Source organism: Martes martes (assembly GCF_963455335.1).
Source record: "Martes martes genome assembly, chromosome: 8".
Taxonomy (NCBI): Eukaryota; Metazoa; Chordata; class Mammalia; order Carnivora; family Mustelidae; genus Martes; species Martes martes.
In genome coordinates, this window is record NC_137895.1 from 69,439,464 (window position 1) to 69,456,458 (window position 16,995).

The 16,995-nt window shown below is 42.6% G+C and overlaps 1 protein-coding gene across 1 annotated transcript in view; it reads left to right on the forward strand.

The window, feature by feature from the left end:
- Nucleotides 1-3,673: 3,673 nt before the first annotated feature.
- Nucleotides 3,674-16,995, forward strand: part of SOX5 (SRY-box transcription factor 5) — a 977,646-nt gene continuing 964,324 nt past the window's right edge. The window contains exon 1 of the mRNA XM_080810710.1: nucleotides 3,674-4,035. The gene's annotated coding sequence lies outside the window, so the exon portion shown is untranslated. The remainder of the gene's footprint in view (nucleotides 4,036-16,995) is intronic.

Below are 16,995 nucleotides of genomic sequence, written 5' to 3' on the forward strand. Positions count from 1 at the left end.
AAAATTATGTACCTCATGGAGTGGTTGTGAGGATTAAACCATCTCATGAGGTGGTTGTGAGTTCATGCACGAAAAGCACTTTAGAACATGCCTATAAAGTTACAGGGATTCAAAACCTTCAGTAATTATTATAATATGGATCATATGAATATATACTTATACATATATAATATAGAATTGCCGAATCTACATAATAAGATGATTTTATGTTTTTATATACATTGCTAAATGCATTTTATTTGTAACATGTAGTATATGTTTATATTCCATATATGGCACATTTTGAGTTTCTTGAAGATTTTAGGTATCTAATGACCAATATGAGAATACCAACGTAGCTTATGTCTGGACTATACATAGTGTAAATTTGGCATTTTAAATGTACCCACTTAATGAATTAATATTTCTCGCTGAAAACTGGCTCTAATATACGTGTGAGTGGCATCAAGGTGAAGTAGAAGAGCACAGGCTTAAAGCAGGAGCACTTGGGATGACACAAAGGCTTAGAAGCCATCCGATTTCAGGCAAGTCATTTAACCTCTCTGAGCTTTAGTTTTTCATCTGCAAAACAGGGATGCAACATTTCTTGCACGTTTGTGGTGAGAAGTAGAAGTACATAAAAGAAGTCCTTGGCCAAGAGTCCGGCACATAGTAAATGCTTGATAAATGGAAACACTGATCTTTAATGTGTCAGTCCCACTTCAAACGTGGCTATTTTTTTTTTTTAAGCCCAACACAAACAAACATCACATTGGAAGTGTTTGATCAGCTATGCTGTTGCTATATGATGATCACGAGGTAGTCTTAAGGGCATGTGGTTTCGATAACCATAATGGAAGTTCTGCTGCCTGGTGGAGCAAAAGAGAAGAGGTTGGTGTAAGTCAGGTTTCATCAATATCTTACCAGGCAGCTTGCAACTTTGCCCCTTCTCTGGCTCTGCCCAGCCTCACCTCTCCTGCCAGTACGAAGCCCCAGAAGCAGTTACACTGAAAAAGCTGTAGAATCTGAAACCCGGAGCGCTGGCAGCACTCTGCTTGGTGAGGTTAGGCCATGCAGGCATGTTTGTCACCCAATGGCCGGAGACCCAGGAGAAAAAGACTCACTCTGTCCCTTTATTTTCACTGAGTCTGAGAGAAATGGATTAAAATCTCAGGCAGTTCACTGTAAATGGCAATTTATTTTCAAATGTTACATATTTTCATATAATTGGTAGTAAGGGGCCATTTTTTGTAGTTGGGCCCGATTCACCTCTTGCACCTTATATTAGGATCAGGGTCTGAAATAGTAATAGCTAATTGTGAAAAGCAACTACATATGTACTATGAAAGTAACCATTTAATGTATGCCAAGAATACCTTAGAACAAAAATAATACTTAATAGTTCAAGGGGTAGTGCCATTATTGATAAATTCTTATGAATTCCTATTACTGGGTCTGACATGAAGTTTGCATGATATAAGAAATGTGAGGAAAGGTAGCATATAGGAAAGGTGTTTCATGCACACGTGCAGAGAATTTTTTCACACAGTTGGTGAAGCCACATTGATCCAGCAGTTTGAATGTTATTATTATCCCTGGTCTCTCTCATTAAATACTTAAGAAAACATAGTAAAATTGTTTAAGGATACACATTTAGAATGCCATATCCAGAGCTATATCTAAATAGCAAATGATTACACTGCTTATAAATTCAAGGCAGATGATAATTTATAGTCCCCATGAAAGCCCTGAGTTTATTTGATTGTTCTCTTAATTACTGGGCTCTATGCTATCAAATATTTGTGGAAGAGGAAGCTTTTCTTTGTGGGAATGGATAATAACTATGCTTACACTTCGAAAATTTTGCCTTATTAAGATTTGCATTTCTCACTTTTGTTCCAAGGAAAGGTGTTTTGCCATTTTTAGAAAGCAGGTCCCAAATAATCAATCATCAAACACCCCAGAAAGTTTCCACTCCAGACAAGTGCAAAATCTCAGGTATTAGCAATCCACCTCCAGAAACAAATCTAGGAAGGGTGGAAACAGGGAGAAAGGATGTATCACTTCTCTAGGTGAATATATTGTGATTGGTATGTGTTGCGTGCATTAAGAAACTGTATTTGCTTACTAGCTGCCATTTAGAAACCAGCCAGAAAAAGTCTGAGAGCGACCGCGCAGACAGGGAAGCCGTAAGCCTCCCTCCCATGCTGCTTCAGTGCCCTGCTCTTCCAGGCGCGTGAAGAATAAACAGACTGTGGTCATTGATCTCCTGGTGGTGTTGTTGCACTCTGGGAAATGCTGGGGGGTGGCCAGGGACGCGGCTTAGTCAATGGATGCGCATCTGAAGAAAAGCAGCGAGATGAGGAAAGAGAACATGCAAATCGGCTAGAGAAGGGGAAGGGAAGAGCGAGAAAAAGAAACATGTTGCTCGTATTGTGTCTTAATCTCTTACCCGCTGCCTCCCTCGTGACATCTCCCTTCTTGGACGCCAGTTCTAGGAAGATCACTCGGGACCCCCGAATCCCCCCGCCCCCCGTCCACCCTAGTGTGAGATTTAATAGGGTTCTTCTTTTTTCTTTTTTTTCCTTTTTCCTTTCTTTTCCTCCCCCCCTTCCTTTTTTTTTTTTTTTTTTTTTTCTTTTTTACCACTGGCAACCCGGCAGCTGTTCTAAGTCAATGAAAGTAAGATTGGAAGAGATAAGCGCCGGAGCAGCCTGGGAGCTGTCAGAGCACACACTTAAATCGGCCCCACAGCTTCGGCCCCGAGCATTACCTACGGAGTTTCTTCCCGTGGTGATGTCACTCTGAGGGTCTCTCCCTCTCTTGCCTTCACGCGCTGTCTCCAGTGTCGCTGGACTCCAAAGCCCAGCGCCCAGCCTTTCCCCCCTAAACATCATTCTTTGGTCCTTGGGCATCGGGTCACTTGGGTTCACCCCCACAAAACAAAACCGGTTCAACCACCCGGAGGCCGGGGTGAGAGCGCCTCGAAACTTTTCTCCCCCCGCACCCCAAGGAGTAGGTGGGCTCAAAGTGCCGGCGGCGGGACCCGCGGGCGCACAGCCGGGCTCGGGGAGGTAGTGGTCGCTTTAAACACCGAACCTCTCGCGGCTCCAGCCTTCGCGCCGGGCAAACGGCGGCTCGCCTCCCAGAAGGTTCCGCGGACGCCCGCAGACCCCCACACGCACCCCCCGTGCGAGGTTTACTGTGTGCAAACGGGGGTGAGGGGCAAGCAGGGGCCCAGGTAATGGTTCCAGGGCAGCCGGTGAGGTTCCAGCGCAGGGAAGAAGTTGACAAAGGGGACCTGACTAAACAAGAATGCGTATTTATAGATGCGAGCTCCGCCGAGATTCGGAGATAGCCCACTCTCCTTGCCTCCTTCCACTCCTGCCATTCCATTTTATCGCTCCTTTAAGTGGAGGGCAGATTTTTTTTTTTTTTTTTTTAAACATTCCTGCACCGTGTGGGTAATCACCGCGTTATTTACAATCTAGTTACTCTGCAGCAGACGGGGAAGAAAACTCTGGGGCTCCTTTGCTTCGGATGGACAGAGAGAGCGGCCAGGCGGCGAGCTGCAGGAAGGAGGTCAGGGTGGGTTTACGGGAGCTCGGGTGCGACCTGGAGGGAGTCGGAGCCCCCGGCGCCGCCCCCGCGCCCGCCCCCGCCGCACCCCCCGGGGCGGGCGCCGGGCCGCGGTGACCGCCGGCTGGTGCGCTGCCCTCGCCTCCCCCATTGTTCCTACTGTCTTTTTGCCTTTTGTTATTTGCACTCGCATTGTGTTTGTCTCTGAAGCCGCCTCATGACCAGCAAAGGGATTTCACCTCGTCCTTGAGAGCCACACGGGGAACGAGAGCGAGCGAGCGAGAGCCGGGGGGGAGAGGGACACGCGCGCGCGCACACACACAGACACAGACACAGACACACACACACACACACACACACAGAGTGAAAAAGGCGAGCCACCAAAACCCATCTCCAGTCTCCTCCCGGGGGCCCCCAGCCCGCCACTGTGCCACTTTGCATCCCACGCCAGAGGAGACATTAAGGAGACCCGGTAAGGTGCGTGAATCGCAGCGTTTTAACTTTGTTGTTCGTCCCGATGTTGTTGTGGGCAGACCTCCAAGGCGCAGAGCTCCCCTCAGCCGCTCGCCGTGCCCGCCACTCAGCACTCGCTCCCGGCTCCAGCTGGAGAGCCGGCTGAGGAGGGAGGGGGCCGCCACCGGAGTTTCCTCAAGTACGGAGGGAGGGGGACTGGGCTGGGGGTGAGGGGGAGGCGGGAGGCGGCTCGAGACTCGAGGTGGCCCTGTCATCCTCGGGGGGCGGCCGGCCGGGGGGGGGACCCCGGAGCGTGGGCTTGGCCCCCGTTCAGGAAATGGGATAACTTTGGAGATGTGTTGGGGAGCCTGCGCGCCGCTGCCGGTATTGTTTTGGAAGTGGTGGCGGTGGAGGTGGTGATGCGAGATGAGGGCAGGAGTGCAGGGGAAAGCCGGGGCGAGCCTGTGCATCTCGGCTCACGCTCCAGCCGCAGACCCTCAAAGTTGGACAAAGCTCTTCACCCATCCTACAATATAACCGTGGCCCCCAGCCCACCCCGCAATCTTAATATCCCCCCTTTTCGTCTTTTTGTTTCGCTTTCTGCAATCCCTCTCCCTACTCGTCCTCCTCTCTCCCGCCCGGAATTTTCGGAGACAAGTCTCATCCTTCAGAATTCTAGGGATTCCAGAGACCGGAAGCTTTAATTTTTCCTTGCAACTACTTTCCCCCCCACCCCCCTCAGTGTACGAAGCGAAACCGCTCACGTGTTGTGTCACTCTAAGCGCGGGTTTGGGAAATCTCGCTTGCACTTTGGGCTACGGTCATCAGCCAGGAAAAGAGGTTATACGACTTGAAATCAGGCTGGATCTGGAAATGTTTGTGTTTGATAGTAGCAGTTTCTTGAGTATTGATCTGCTGGCATCGGGCGTACAGGGAGGAGTTTGACATATTTTAATAGTCATTTTCCGTACACTTTGCAAAGCGAATATATTAATACATAGATTGACCCTGGTGACTGTCTGAAGACGCTGGCCCTCGTGACTAAAATCAGAGTGCGGTGCATGTGAATTCATTTTGATGTCTTCCCTTCTCAACTAAAGCAGGTCAAAATGAGGAATTCTGTGAGTATGCAGAGCCATAGTCTCAGTGTCAGCCAACCCAGGCACTCTGGGTGGCAGTCAACTGTACTTCTTCAGAAAAGTTTAGGGGATTTGTTCTATCCCACTTGAGAGCCTCACAATATCCAGATATCCAAAGTAGTTTGTCAAGAAAGGCATGAGCCGATTTCCCCAGAGACTGCCTTGAGGCTCAGCACAATTCTTCAGTCCAGGGCAAGACCAAGGGAGATCTGTGGGATTTTGGGTAATAAGTGTGGGAATCTGCAAAGGGACTAGACAGAGTGATTTGTTTCCTTGCTGCTCATAAATAATGGCCTCTAGTATCCTTAAAAAAAAAAAAAAGAAAGAAAGAAAAAAAAGCCCACGCAAACAAAACAGGCCAATGAAGTAGGCGCGTGGGAGATTTGTAGGCAGTGGACATTTCAATCAGAAGAAAACACAGCAGAGTTTTTGATCAGGATTACAGGAGTGAGGCTCGATTGCCAAGAGTGATTAGGTTAAGGGCCAGATGGTTTTAAAGTATACAGAAATGTTTTTTAAGTTTGACTTTTACAGAATGAAAAGGAGGACGATTTCTTAGAGTCTTTACAGAACTGCAAAATTTTGATCTAATTTTGAAGGAATTCAGCTGTATGTGAACAGTTGTTAGCTCTGATAGAGAAAGAATCTGGTTTCAAATGTAGATACATGGGACAAAGTTTCTGGGGGGTGCTTCTTCCCAATTTAAATATAGCTTCCAGGCTGAAGCCTAGATAAATTCAGTCACAATGACTTAAAATCAAAAGTACTTACACTGAAAGTTCTCTTAGGCATTGTGCAAAGTTCTCCTGCAAATTATGTCATCAACTGTTTATTCCTCAGAACTGTATTAGATAAAAATCATAAGCATCACTTAAAACTGATGCAATACAGCTTTAAATCCTCAGACTAGTAGGGATTGCTTTTGTTTGCCTAAAAGGTAGATCTTTCATCACATGAGTTGTTTAAAAACATTTAATTGCGGGGGTGGGAAGGGATGTGCATAATTATTTAGTTATTTGTGTTAATTATATAGTAGCATACTTGCTTGAAATTTTTTTTTCTTTCCAGTGGTCTTCTAACAATCTTGTACATGAAGAATTAATAGAGTTTTTTGTTTGCTTGTGGGTTTTTAAAAAATCCCTTTTTGTAGCCTTTTTGAATGGGCAATATTGAACCAATCTGAGATAGACTTGAAAGAGTAAACTCAGTACAGAAAAAAAGAGCTTTAACTCTTAACAGAGAAACTCTGTATTAGTTTTGTTGTTGAGCTTAAACAGTTCTGGTTGAATGGCATGTTATATACAGCGTTCAAAACTCTCAAACTTATTTGGTAAATAACCAAGCATTTGAGATTCGGTGGTTATTTCAAGTTAACTTAGTTCTATACATGTAAATGCACATCCTGTTTAGACTGACACATGACTTTGTGAAAGAAAAAATGAATATATGCTTATAAAGATGTTATCTGTGGAGTGTATGGAGTAAATAGTAAATAACAAAAGAGTGAAGTTTATACTCAGGTATGATGGCTTTTTGGGGGGGGTCCTTTTGGGGAGTAAGACATGAGCTATAGGGAAAGTTTAAAATTTCATTTTCCAGTTAAAAGAATGAATTTGAATGCTTGAATAATTTTTTTTAAAGCAAATGAAAACTATGATTAAAAAAGCCTACTGTCTTCTTGAAAAAGCACTAATTTACTAAGTGATAGGCAGTCATTGTTTTGAAGTCATGTTCAGATTGTATAAAAAAGCAATATATAGGGCAGGATAAAACTTGTTTTTAGTGATCTCCTAAAGTACACAGGATTTCAAATAACTCAGAGTTCTAAGGTTGAACACTATTTAGATTTCCACCAGGTAAAATTGTGATGTGATTGATTGGCATACCCTGGATGTTCTACCCAATATCCAATCACCTGCAGTGGTAGAAAATGCTATAATTAGAGTTTTGAGAGTAACCTAGAAAATTTATTTGTCTAGGCCTAAAGTCAATGCATTCCCTCACACACTCGTCACAATTTTTTTAGCCTGAGAAATGTAGGCTTATTTTAAAGGCAAAGAAAGTGCTTGGCTGTTTCAAATAAACTATATCCTGAACCTAGATTTGTAGATAGTTAATAAAATAAAAGTCCAATTTTGTTCCAAACATTGTTTAAAACACCAATTTGTAAATTGTCTACATTTGGTTTTCATATGTTAATGATTTGGGATCTGAAACTTCTTTCAGAAAGGCATTTTGGTTTATCTTAAAAAACACCACACAAAACTGTCTAAACAACTCTGTAAATAAACTGTTCCAAATGCCTCAATTTGATGAATGAATTAAAGAATTATAGTTCTTAATCCAATTATGATCAGTCTTGTTATTCCATTTCCCATTTGGGGGAGCTTGGGGAGTGGGAATGGGAAATGATTCTCAAATGTGAGTAGGGTCTTTGTTGTTTATTTTCTGTGTGTGATGTAACATAAATAATTACTCATACCTAACAGGAGAAGGATTTTAGATGTAGAAAAGTTATTTAATGATTTTCAATTAAAACAGGAATTCATTTGCATGAAAAGTTACTCTTAATGGAAGAGTCAGACAAAATTTTTAAGAATACAAAGCAAGGATCTAACCTTTTGCTTAAAACTAATGAATTTTTATATTTCAAAGGGGAGAAATGGAGCACTTATGGCTCAGTAGTGGGACAGATATTTAGGCACTCTTAGTTGCTTTTAGCTGGGCTGTGTTGGGACATTTCTGTGGTGCTTTTTTTTTTTTTTTTTAAGATTTTATTTATTTATTTGACAGCGAGAGAGAGAACATGAGCAGGGGGAGTGGGAGAAGTAGAAGCAGGCTCCCCGTGGAGCAGGGAGCCTCATGTGGGACTTGATCCCAGGACCCTGGGATCATGACCTGAGCTGAAGGCAGATGACTAATGATTGAGCCACCCAGGTACCCCTCTGTGGTGCTAACCTAACTTCGTTCAGTTTCTTTGTGTTTAAACTTTACTTTGTTTATAAAGTTTAAACTTTACCATGTTCAATTTCCTTGCGTTTAAAATTAAGGGGAATATGCTTTTTGGGTTGTTTCCTCCAAATTCCTACCCCTTTAACTGCCTACATGGGTGCTTTTGAATGCTCTCTCAATCAGGGCCCTGAACTGTAGGATGGGCCCTTGATAACATCCCGGTTTGCTTTGAAGGACCCTTCTGAATTCCTGCCCCATTTGACCAATTTAACCTCTGGCTCATAAGCTAATTAATTCAAAAGTGTTAATAGCTCATGATGGTTTAATTCTCTAGATGTGGTTATTATTATTATTACTATTATTGTTGGAGTCTATTATGGCTGTTTAATTCCTTAGAGAAAGAGTTGGGGAGATTACAGGTATAAAGTGAAACTGCCAGAGGAAATATTTATGAAGATAGGGATTTTTTTCAGTACTACTCAAATCATACCTTATAGGCAAGTAATTAGTCTGCTTACTTGTAAGAATGTTGGGCAGAAATATTGATAAAAGTAGGGGGGATATGAATGTATATAAGGACTATATTAAATAACCATCTCTAAAAATTGAGCCTTAAAAATAAACAAACCCAGGGGGAAAAAATGTATCTCCAGGAGAGGTGGTATTGAATTCTATAGGTACAGGTCCACCCATTCTTTATTGTTTAAAGTTCATGGTAAATTAAAAAGGAAAAGAAAAACCTGATTCTATCTTTGATGCTCAATTACTTGTCATTCAGTTATTTTGTGATTATAAGCTATCACGTGTCCAAAGGGGACAAATAATGCAGCCGTCAAAGGGATGGAAGGGCTCTGGCTTGACTTCCAGTTGAATTCCCTGGAAGCTCAGGGGTATTGTGTTGTCACATGCAGCACCAAATAAAGTCTTAGATGTAGGGAACTCTGGAAGGAACTGGGATGCAAGAGGCAATCCCACTCACTTTGGGAGCTTCTCAGTTTAGGTCTATGTATAATTCTTCCAAGACTTCGCTTGGAGTTCCGAGTGTTCAGTGCTCTGCCCTGTTCACTCAGCTCCAAAGCTGGAGATTATAATGCTTTCTCTTATACAGATACTGCATGGATTACATTGGATATTGTGTATCAGATTCTTAGCATAGCATTTGTCATGAACTAGGTGCTTAGTACATGTTAGCTATACTCTTCTGTCCTTCTAGTTAAGTCTTTTTGGCCATTAATAATGTTTGAAGCTTAATTTTATACTTGTTTTGGACTTATTTGAGTCCAAGAAGAAAAATATATCACTTCCCTGAGGCTGAGATCAACACTTTAAAATAGTAATTCAGTTAACGTCTATATATGATCTCTGACAATGTGGTTTTATTAAGATGCTGTATTTGGTACAAGTGTGAATTCTATCTTTTATTCATAGAAATGTTCCTTCAGTAATTACCATTTTATCCTACATAATAGGTGAAGGCAAACAAAAACTCTAGGACCTCACTATAGATCTCTCTTCTTGTTATCCTTTCTGATTTCCCATTACAGATACACACTAGTGAAAATTTATTGTGATTTTATCCATAGATAGTTATCTACCTCTGAGTAATATAAAGTTATAGTACATATAGATAGAAATTCCACTTGGAAAAAGAAATAAATCCGACTTTGTAATGTTTGCCCTTTAGAGTCAGCTGTTCCTTCAAAGAGAACCTCCTAGACTTGTTTATGTTGGGTACAAGGAGAAAGGCACAATAAATATACGATTACCTGTGTGAAGAGATGATGTGCAGTAATGTGGAAAAATTAGCGGATGTTTCTTTTTCCAGTGATAGGGAAAATTTCTCTGTAAGTATGGGCTTCCTTTGCTATCTGAAAGTAGAGCATTCCAGTGAAACCTTTCATGAGCTGAAATGGTGTAAAGTGAAGAAGCAATTACCATTTTTATAAAAGCAGAAATCCTCTTTGGATTAGTGAAAACAGGTACTAATGTAGGTGTTTCATAAAAGCAAAATGGTGTAAAGACAACTTTTGGGTAGTGGGGTAGGGGGAACCTATGCAAGTGACCAAAGATAAAGGAAAGGCTTTTTTAAAAAGCAAATAAATAACTTAGGTGTTGCATTGATTTGGATCCCTCAAGAAGCAGATGACAGGAGGTGATTAGACATGTACTAAGAGGGCAGAAAGCTGGGAGAGTCTTTCAGTTGTGATCCTGGCTTGACACTTATGGAAGGAGAGATGGAAGGGAGGAGGATTGAGTAGAAAGAAGCTCTACTGTCATGCAGTCCAGGACAGGTTTGTCCCAGCAGATGAGAGTCAGCCATTGGAAGAGTCCTCTGTCCCCAGACTGTGTTCAGTCACTGGATGGGAACAGCCCCCTTGAAGCATGGCCTTGGTGGACAACTGTTGCTAGAGACATGGGGGAAGCAGGTGGGCACTGAGTCCATTCTGATCCTGCAACGGGAGATCTGAGTGATACGGTTGTGGTTTGACCATCTAGCCCAGGAGTTAGTAGCAGTAGCTCTGGTCAGGTGGGCTTGTTGCTAAAAAAAGACGAGGCAATTTCTTGATGCTCTTGGATGCTTTATTTTTCTGCACTGCAAAATGAGCATAATGATGGTATCACCTTGCAGAATCACATTAAATGAGGTTGTATGAAATTATGTGTAAGTCCATAGTATGGTGTGTAGCATGGAGGAACTGCTCAGTGTATACATAGTCCCACCTTATGCATGGGGATACATTCCAAGACTTCCTGTGGATGCCTGAAACCATGGAGAGTTCTTTTTTTAAAAGATTTTATTTATTTATTTGACAGAGAGTTAGAGAGCACACACAAGTAGGCAGAGGGAGAGGGAGAAGCAGGCTCTCCACTGAGTAGGGAGCCCTATGCAGGACTCGATCCCAGGACTCTGGGATCATGACCTGAGCAAGAATCCAGTCTGGCACTCAACAGACTGAAACACCTGGGAGCCCCCAGTGGAGAGTTCTGAATGCTATGTATGCTCTGTTTTTTCCTATGCATTCATACATACCTATCATAAAGCTTCATTTATTAATGAGATGCAGTCAGAGATGAACAAAAATAACTAATAATCACAAAACAACTGTAAAATATACTGTAACAGAATTTATGGGAATGTGGTATCTCTCTCTTTCTCTCACAATTTCTTTTTGTACCGCACTCACCCTTCTTATAATGATGTGAGATGATAAAATGTCTGTGTGATGGGATAAAGTGAGGTGAATGATGTAGGCGTTGTGATGGGGCATCATTTTACCACTGATCTGACCAGAAGAAGAAGGGTCATCTGCGTTCTGGAGCACGGATGACCTTGGGTAAGTGAAACCACAGATGGGAGGGGGATACTGTATTGGTTTCTTTTTAATGTACTCATCATATGCAACTGAGTGGTATAGCTGAATGTATCAGGTGAGAGTAAATATAGTTGAACAATAGATATTGCATGTGATTAGAAGACATTGTTTTTGCAACAAAACGTCCTTAATGTTTGCCTTTAATAAATAGCTCCGTTTATTTCCCGTGCCTCAAATCCTTCTTTCTATCAGCTTATAAACCACACTGCAGATAGAACAACTGACCTTGGCCATCTTCAGGTAATTTGCCCTAAAGCGTGAGGTAGACAGAATGCTCTCTTCATTTCCTTACCCCTCTAGGCTTCCTATTCAGCTGAGAAGCAACTTGCACTGGAAGTCTGCATTTTATCTTGAGCCTCAAACACCTTGCAAGTCTTTGCTCCCCTCTGTTACTGTTCCTAAACCAACTTGCCGCACCACAAAGCACTGAACTCAAGTGGCCCTCGGTGCTGGCTCCTGCTGTGATGAGTCACAGAGCGACCAGCACTTTGTTGCGTTAGATTTGATCACTGCCATGAGCAGTCCTTCGATTGTCAGCTAAGAGACCCTTCAGGGAGTTGTCCCTTAATAGAAAGTCTCTTTTCTTCCCTCCTGTTGTAACTTTAAATTAAAAGAAACTGTAGAGGAGCGGGTGGCATTGCAGCAGTTCATTCTTCTACCCACTGGGAGAACGACATCTGAGAAAAGACGTTATTGGACTGAGAATTGAGTTGTTGCTATTTTTTCGGGCCAGCTTGGGGGGGGGCCGTGGTGGTGGAGGACGAAGACCATGTCATTTAGACTCAGGCTGAGTCTCAGTAATGCAATGGAGAGCGGTCCTTCTGTGTGTGCTAGTGAGCATTTTTTGGATATAATACACTGAGGGTCTTAATTTCTAGTGCGATTCACAGGACCACTGGTATTTCACCCCTGCTTTTTGGGTGGTTCTGTGAATTCTAGTGTGGGAAACTGGCACCGGGACAACTCCAGAGTCCAAGGAGGATGGGAGGCAGGAAAAGAGAGCTAATTTTTGACACATTCCTCAAACAAGTGACCCCTCTAGGGAATCTGTGCCCAGGATAAGGACTGCTTACTGTGAGCCTGTTGGCAGAGTTTCCCCCCAGTAGTGAGCACTGGTTACTTTAATGTTAAAAAGGCTGATGAACTTAACATTTGCAAGAGGAAAAGAGATGTTGGTACTTCTGATGATGTGTTTTCTAGAAGCTGTTTCTCACTAAATTTCTGATTTAATTCTCTGCCGTGTCGGGCTTTACACCCTCTGTAGGTGCTGGTCCATTCTCACCCTGGATTAGGGCCTGGCCCCAAGTCCGGTGTCTGCTGAAATTTCCTGGTGTAATTCATGGCTACTAAAAGCGGAAGTTGTTTGATGTGTGACGGAAGTTTGCATGTGAGTTCTGGCCATGCTTGGTGTTACTATGTAACATTGGCTGTCTTTCCCGTGTATCTGACACATTCAGTCTCATTAATTTACTCTTGCACTGGGAACTGCTTTTGAACAAGTGCATACTATTTCTTATAATTCTGTGTTGACTTTTCTTTCTTTCAGCCTCACTCCACTGTACCTTCACTATTAGAAGGACAGTAGTGCCTTTTCTACAATGCATCAGAAATGCAGTGATAATTTTAACGCATACCAAATAGACAGACGATCTGCCCATATGTAGAGATCCTTAATGCTCCCACTATTTATTTCTAGGAACTTACTCAGAACGGCCCGCCTGCAAATGCTCTCCCCTCCCTGCTTCTTTTCCCCCCATCACTGCCTATTGGGATTTTCTTAACCTTTCTGTTACCACAAAGTCTTTATTCTCCTGGCACCACTGACCACTCTGCACTGTGAGTCTCACTGGATGGAGTGAGATGTGCGAGGTGTGCCTGCCTGCATTGCTGCCTGGTTTGAAAGGGGTAACTCGGAGGGTGACCAAATGCTTCTCATTAGAAGGGATACTCCATGAGGGCAGCATGTTGTGTCTGTCCCTGGCATAGTCACAATGCCTGGAATGGAGCAGCAGAACAGATGATTGCTGAGCCGATCTATCTTGCAAAGTGAGCTTCAGGACAGCCCTGCAGGACATGGAAGTGGGAAAACCAACAGCCCTTAAGCACTGACCTGTTGCAGGCATGGTTCTAGGCACTTTATGTGCATAATCTCCTCTAATCCCCACAGCCCTCTTATTAGGTGGATAATATCCCTTTTTCATGGATGGGTGAACAAACTCCAGTGGGTCAGGTGGTGGCCTTTTTTTTTTTTTCCAGCAAGGGAGCAGGAGAGTCATGGCCTGAATTTCAGTCTATTTGACTCTGCTACTTGTATTCTTTCCCTCATGCTGTGGCCAACATGCTGGTGTGGGGGCGCTTGCCATCCCTGCCTGTCCCTCACAGGGGATAATTGGGAGGCACAGGTGAGAAGTCACAGAAAGTGATGCCTGGAATGCCCAGTAAATCCTTAATGTTGGTTATTATTACTAAGTACCCACTGACTCATTTATTAACAAAAAAATATGTATTGAGCACACAGATGCATGTTGTTTGTACTTAATAGGAAGTATTTTATGACTTGAAGCAGAGATGTTGAATACTTAAAAACTGACATCAAAGGAAATGATGGAACAGTATTTCTCAAAGGTGATCACTCAGTCACCTAGTTGAAAACCATCTGGGATATTTTAAAAAACTCTACCTTTCTGGCCCCTACTCAGACAGGGAATCTGAATCTCTATGGTTGTAGCCCCCAAACCCTGCATTCCTTTTTTTTTTTTTTTTAAGATTTTATTTATTTATTTGACAGACAGAGATCACAAGTAGGCAGAGAAGCAGGCAGAGAGAGAGGGGGAAGCAGGTTTCCTGCTGAGCAGAGAGCCTGATGTGGGGCTCCAACCCAGGACCCTGAGATCATGACCTGAGCCGAAGGCAAAGGCTTAACCCACTGAGCCACCCAGGTACCCACCCCACCCCCAAACCCTACATTCTTAACAAGGATGACTGGCAGTTCTTTTGCACATAAAAGTTTGGGAACCAGTGATAAAAAAAAGTACTGACTTAGCTTGGTACTAAGCTATAGATACAGCATTTGGAATTAAAGTAAGATGCTTGGGGAATAGGGGCTGTGCCAAGATAAAGCACAACTAGATTTTTAGGCTTTTTTTTTTTTTTTTTTTTGATGATGTGGTTTTTGGGAGTTTTGAAATAAAATAAAAATACCTTTAGTAAATTTGAATATATAGATCATTAGCATGCTTAAAGTCAAGGGTGAGGAGACCTGTCCCAAAATGGGTTGGGGTTAGGAAAATGGTGGCAGTTATGTGCCTTCTAGGCTTGGAAAGAACTTTCCAAAAGGACCGATCTAAAATGGCTAAATAAACTGAAGACCAGAGATTGATTTATTTATCCAGCTCTGTATCCCAAATATTTAAAACAGCGCCTAGAACATAGTAGGTGATTCAAGGCCTTTGTTTAACGAATTAATAAAAACAGACAGAGGAAGAGAGTCATATGTGTAAAATAGTTTAGAATAGTTTGATTATGATTATTGTGAAGAAAGAAGTCAAGAAAGTGTATGCTGAAAAGGAATCCTAGTGAGATAAGGCAAGGACAAGTTTTGATTAGACAAATATGGTCCTTAACAGGAGAGTGCCTTCATACAAACAAATCAACAATGCAAAAACAAACCTGAGATTTGTATAGGACTAAATCATCGGGCTGCTGTTGGTGTGTATTTTCTCAGGAGTTGCGATTACTAGCTGAGGACAGGGGCCAAGTCTGTTTTGTTCTCCCTATGATCATAATACTCACTAAATATTTATTGAACAAATGACAAATGGACTGGAAAAGAAAGCTTTTTTTTTTTTTTTTTTTTTTTTTTTTTTATTTGACAGACAGAGATCACAAGTAGGCAGAGAGGCAGGCAGAGAGAGAGGAGGAAGCAGGCTCCCTGTCAAGCAGAGAGCCCGATACGGGACTCGATCCCAGGACCCTGGGATCATGACCTGAGCCGAAAGCAGAGGCTTTAACCCACTGAGCCACCCAGGTTCCCAAGAAAGCTTTTAAATGGCACAAAAATGTCTTGTAAGAAAGAGGGAAAAAAAAAATCTTCACAAGGGCTAATCAATAGATCGGTCATCATGAACATAGCAGATCTTCATAGGACTGCACGTTCTCAGTCTGCTTAGAGTTTAATGACGTCTCCATCTGATTGTTTGCCTGTCACCAAACACTGCCTTTCTTTCAGTGTCGCTTTCATTTTACTGTTTCAAAAATTATCTATTTGATTAGTATTTGTTGAATAGTTCAGTCCGTGAATGAAGAGTCCTGATGTGGGCCTAGGAGGGGTAGGTGGGTGATTCCTCATTCCCTTAGAATGCTCAATCAGAGTGACATGGGATCCGCAAAATTTTGAGTAGCGCGTTTGCTATCGAGCTGAAGGGCTGGTTGCTGGGATCTTGAGGGGAAGGATGTTTGCTGAGGTAATGGCTGCAAAGGTGGGTTCAGCATTGCGAGAGGAGGCAACCATTCATTTGATCTGGAAAGTGAGGCCAGAAAATGTATTGCGGGAAAGATGGTAAAAAGTAATCCTAAACCTAACAGGAGTTTCAGTGGAAAAATGGCTCTAATTCAAGCAGTGTAATGTTAACATCAATGTGCATCTATCTCATGGCTCAAGCCCCGTATACTGCTTTGGAAATAAAAGGAGATTGTGTAAAGAATTAGCAATACAAGGCATTTTTAAGTGCTTTATTGCAGAGGCCTGTGATACTCTGTGAAATCTATGCAGCCTTTTTCTTCCTGCTGTGCTTAATTTCAGAATCTGATGCTATTACCTATCCTTGGAGAAAAAAAATACTGTCTGTTAACTCTTAAAAACCGAGTTTAACATTGCACTTGCTTTCAACCTAGTCTTTCTGACATTTCTTGGAAAGAGAGAAGTGGTGTATTTAGCCACAGGTTTGCCTTCAAGTTTAGTACATAGGATTGCTTCTAGGGGGCAGCATTGGAGTAAGGGCAAATTGGAAATAAATGTTGAAAGCGTAAGTTTAGAAAGGGCGCAAGCAGCTTGAAGAACAAGGTCCCTGAAAGAGTCGGCATAGATTGTGTTTGGCCTGAATGCGGACCTGAAGCCAGAGAGGTAAATGTGTTATGCAGAAGATCAGGCAGACGAAGGCAGGACAGGAGTTAACTCTTTTCAATACAGGTGGCTATCTTGGGGGACACGAAGACATGCCCACCAAAAATAAGTTCCCTGGCATGCCATCACTGTGCCCTTTCTTCTGTCTAGCTTGAAATAACAGTTGACCTTGATTGATCGTTTACTATTGCCAGGCATTGTGCTAAGCAGTTTATTTTTATTTTTATTGATTCTTCCCAGTACTTCTCTAATTTAGATGCAAATGTTGCCCCATTATACAGGTAACATTGAGTTTGCCCAAAAGTAGTATAGCTTGGGTAGTGGTGGAGCTGAGACTTGAACCCAGAGTGGTCGATTCTGAAGCCTGAGCTCTTACCTATGGTACTATAGGTAAGTA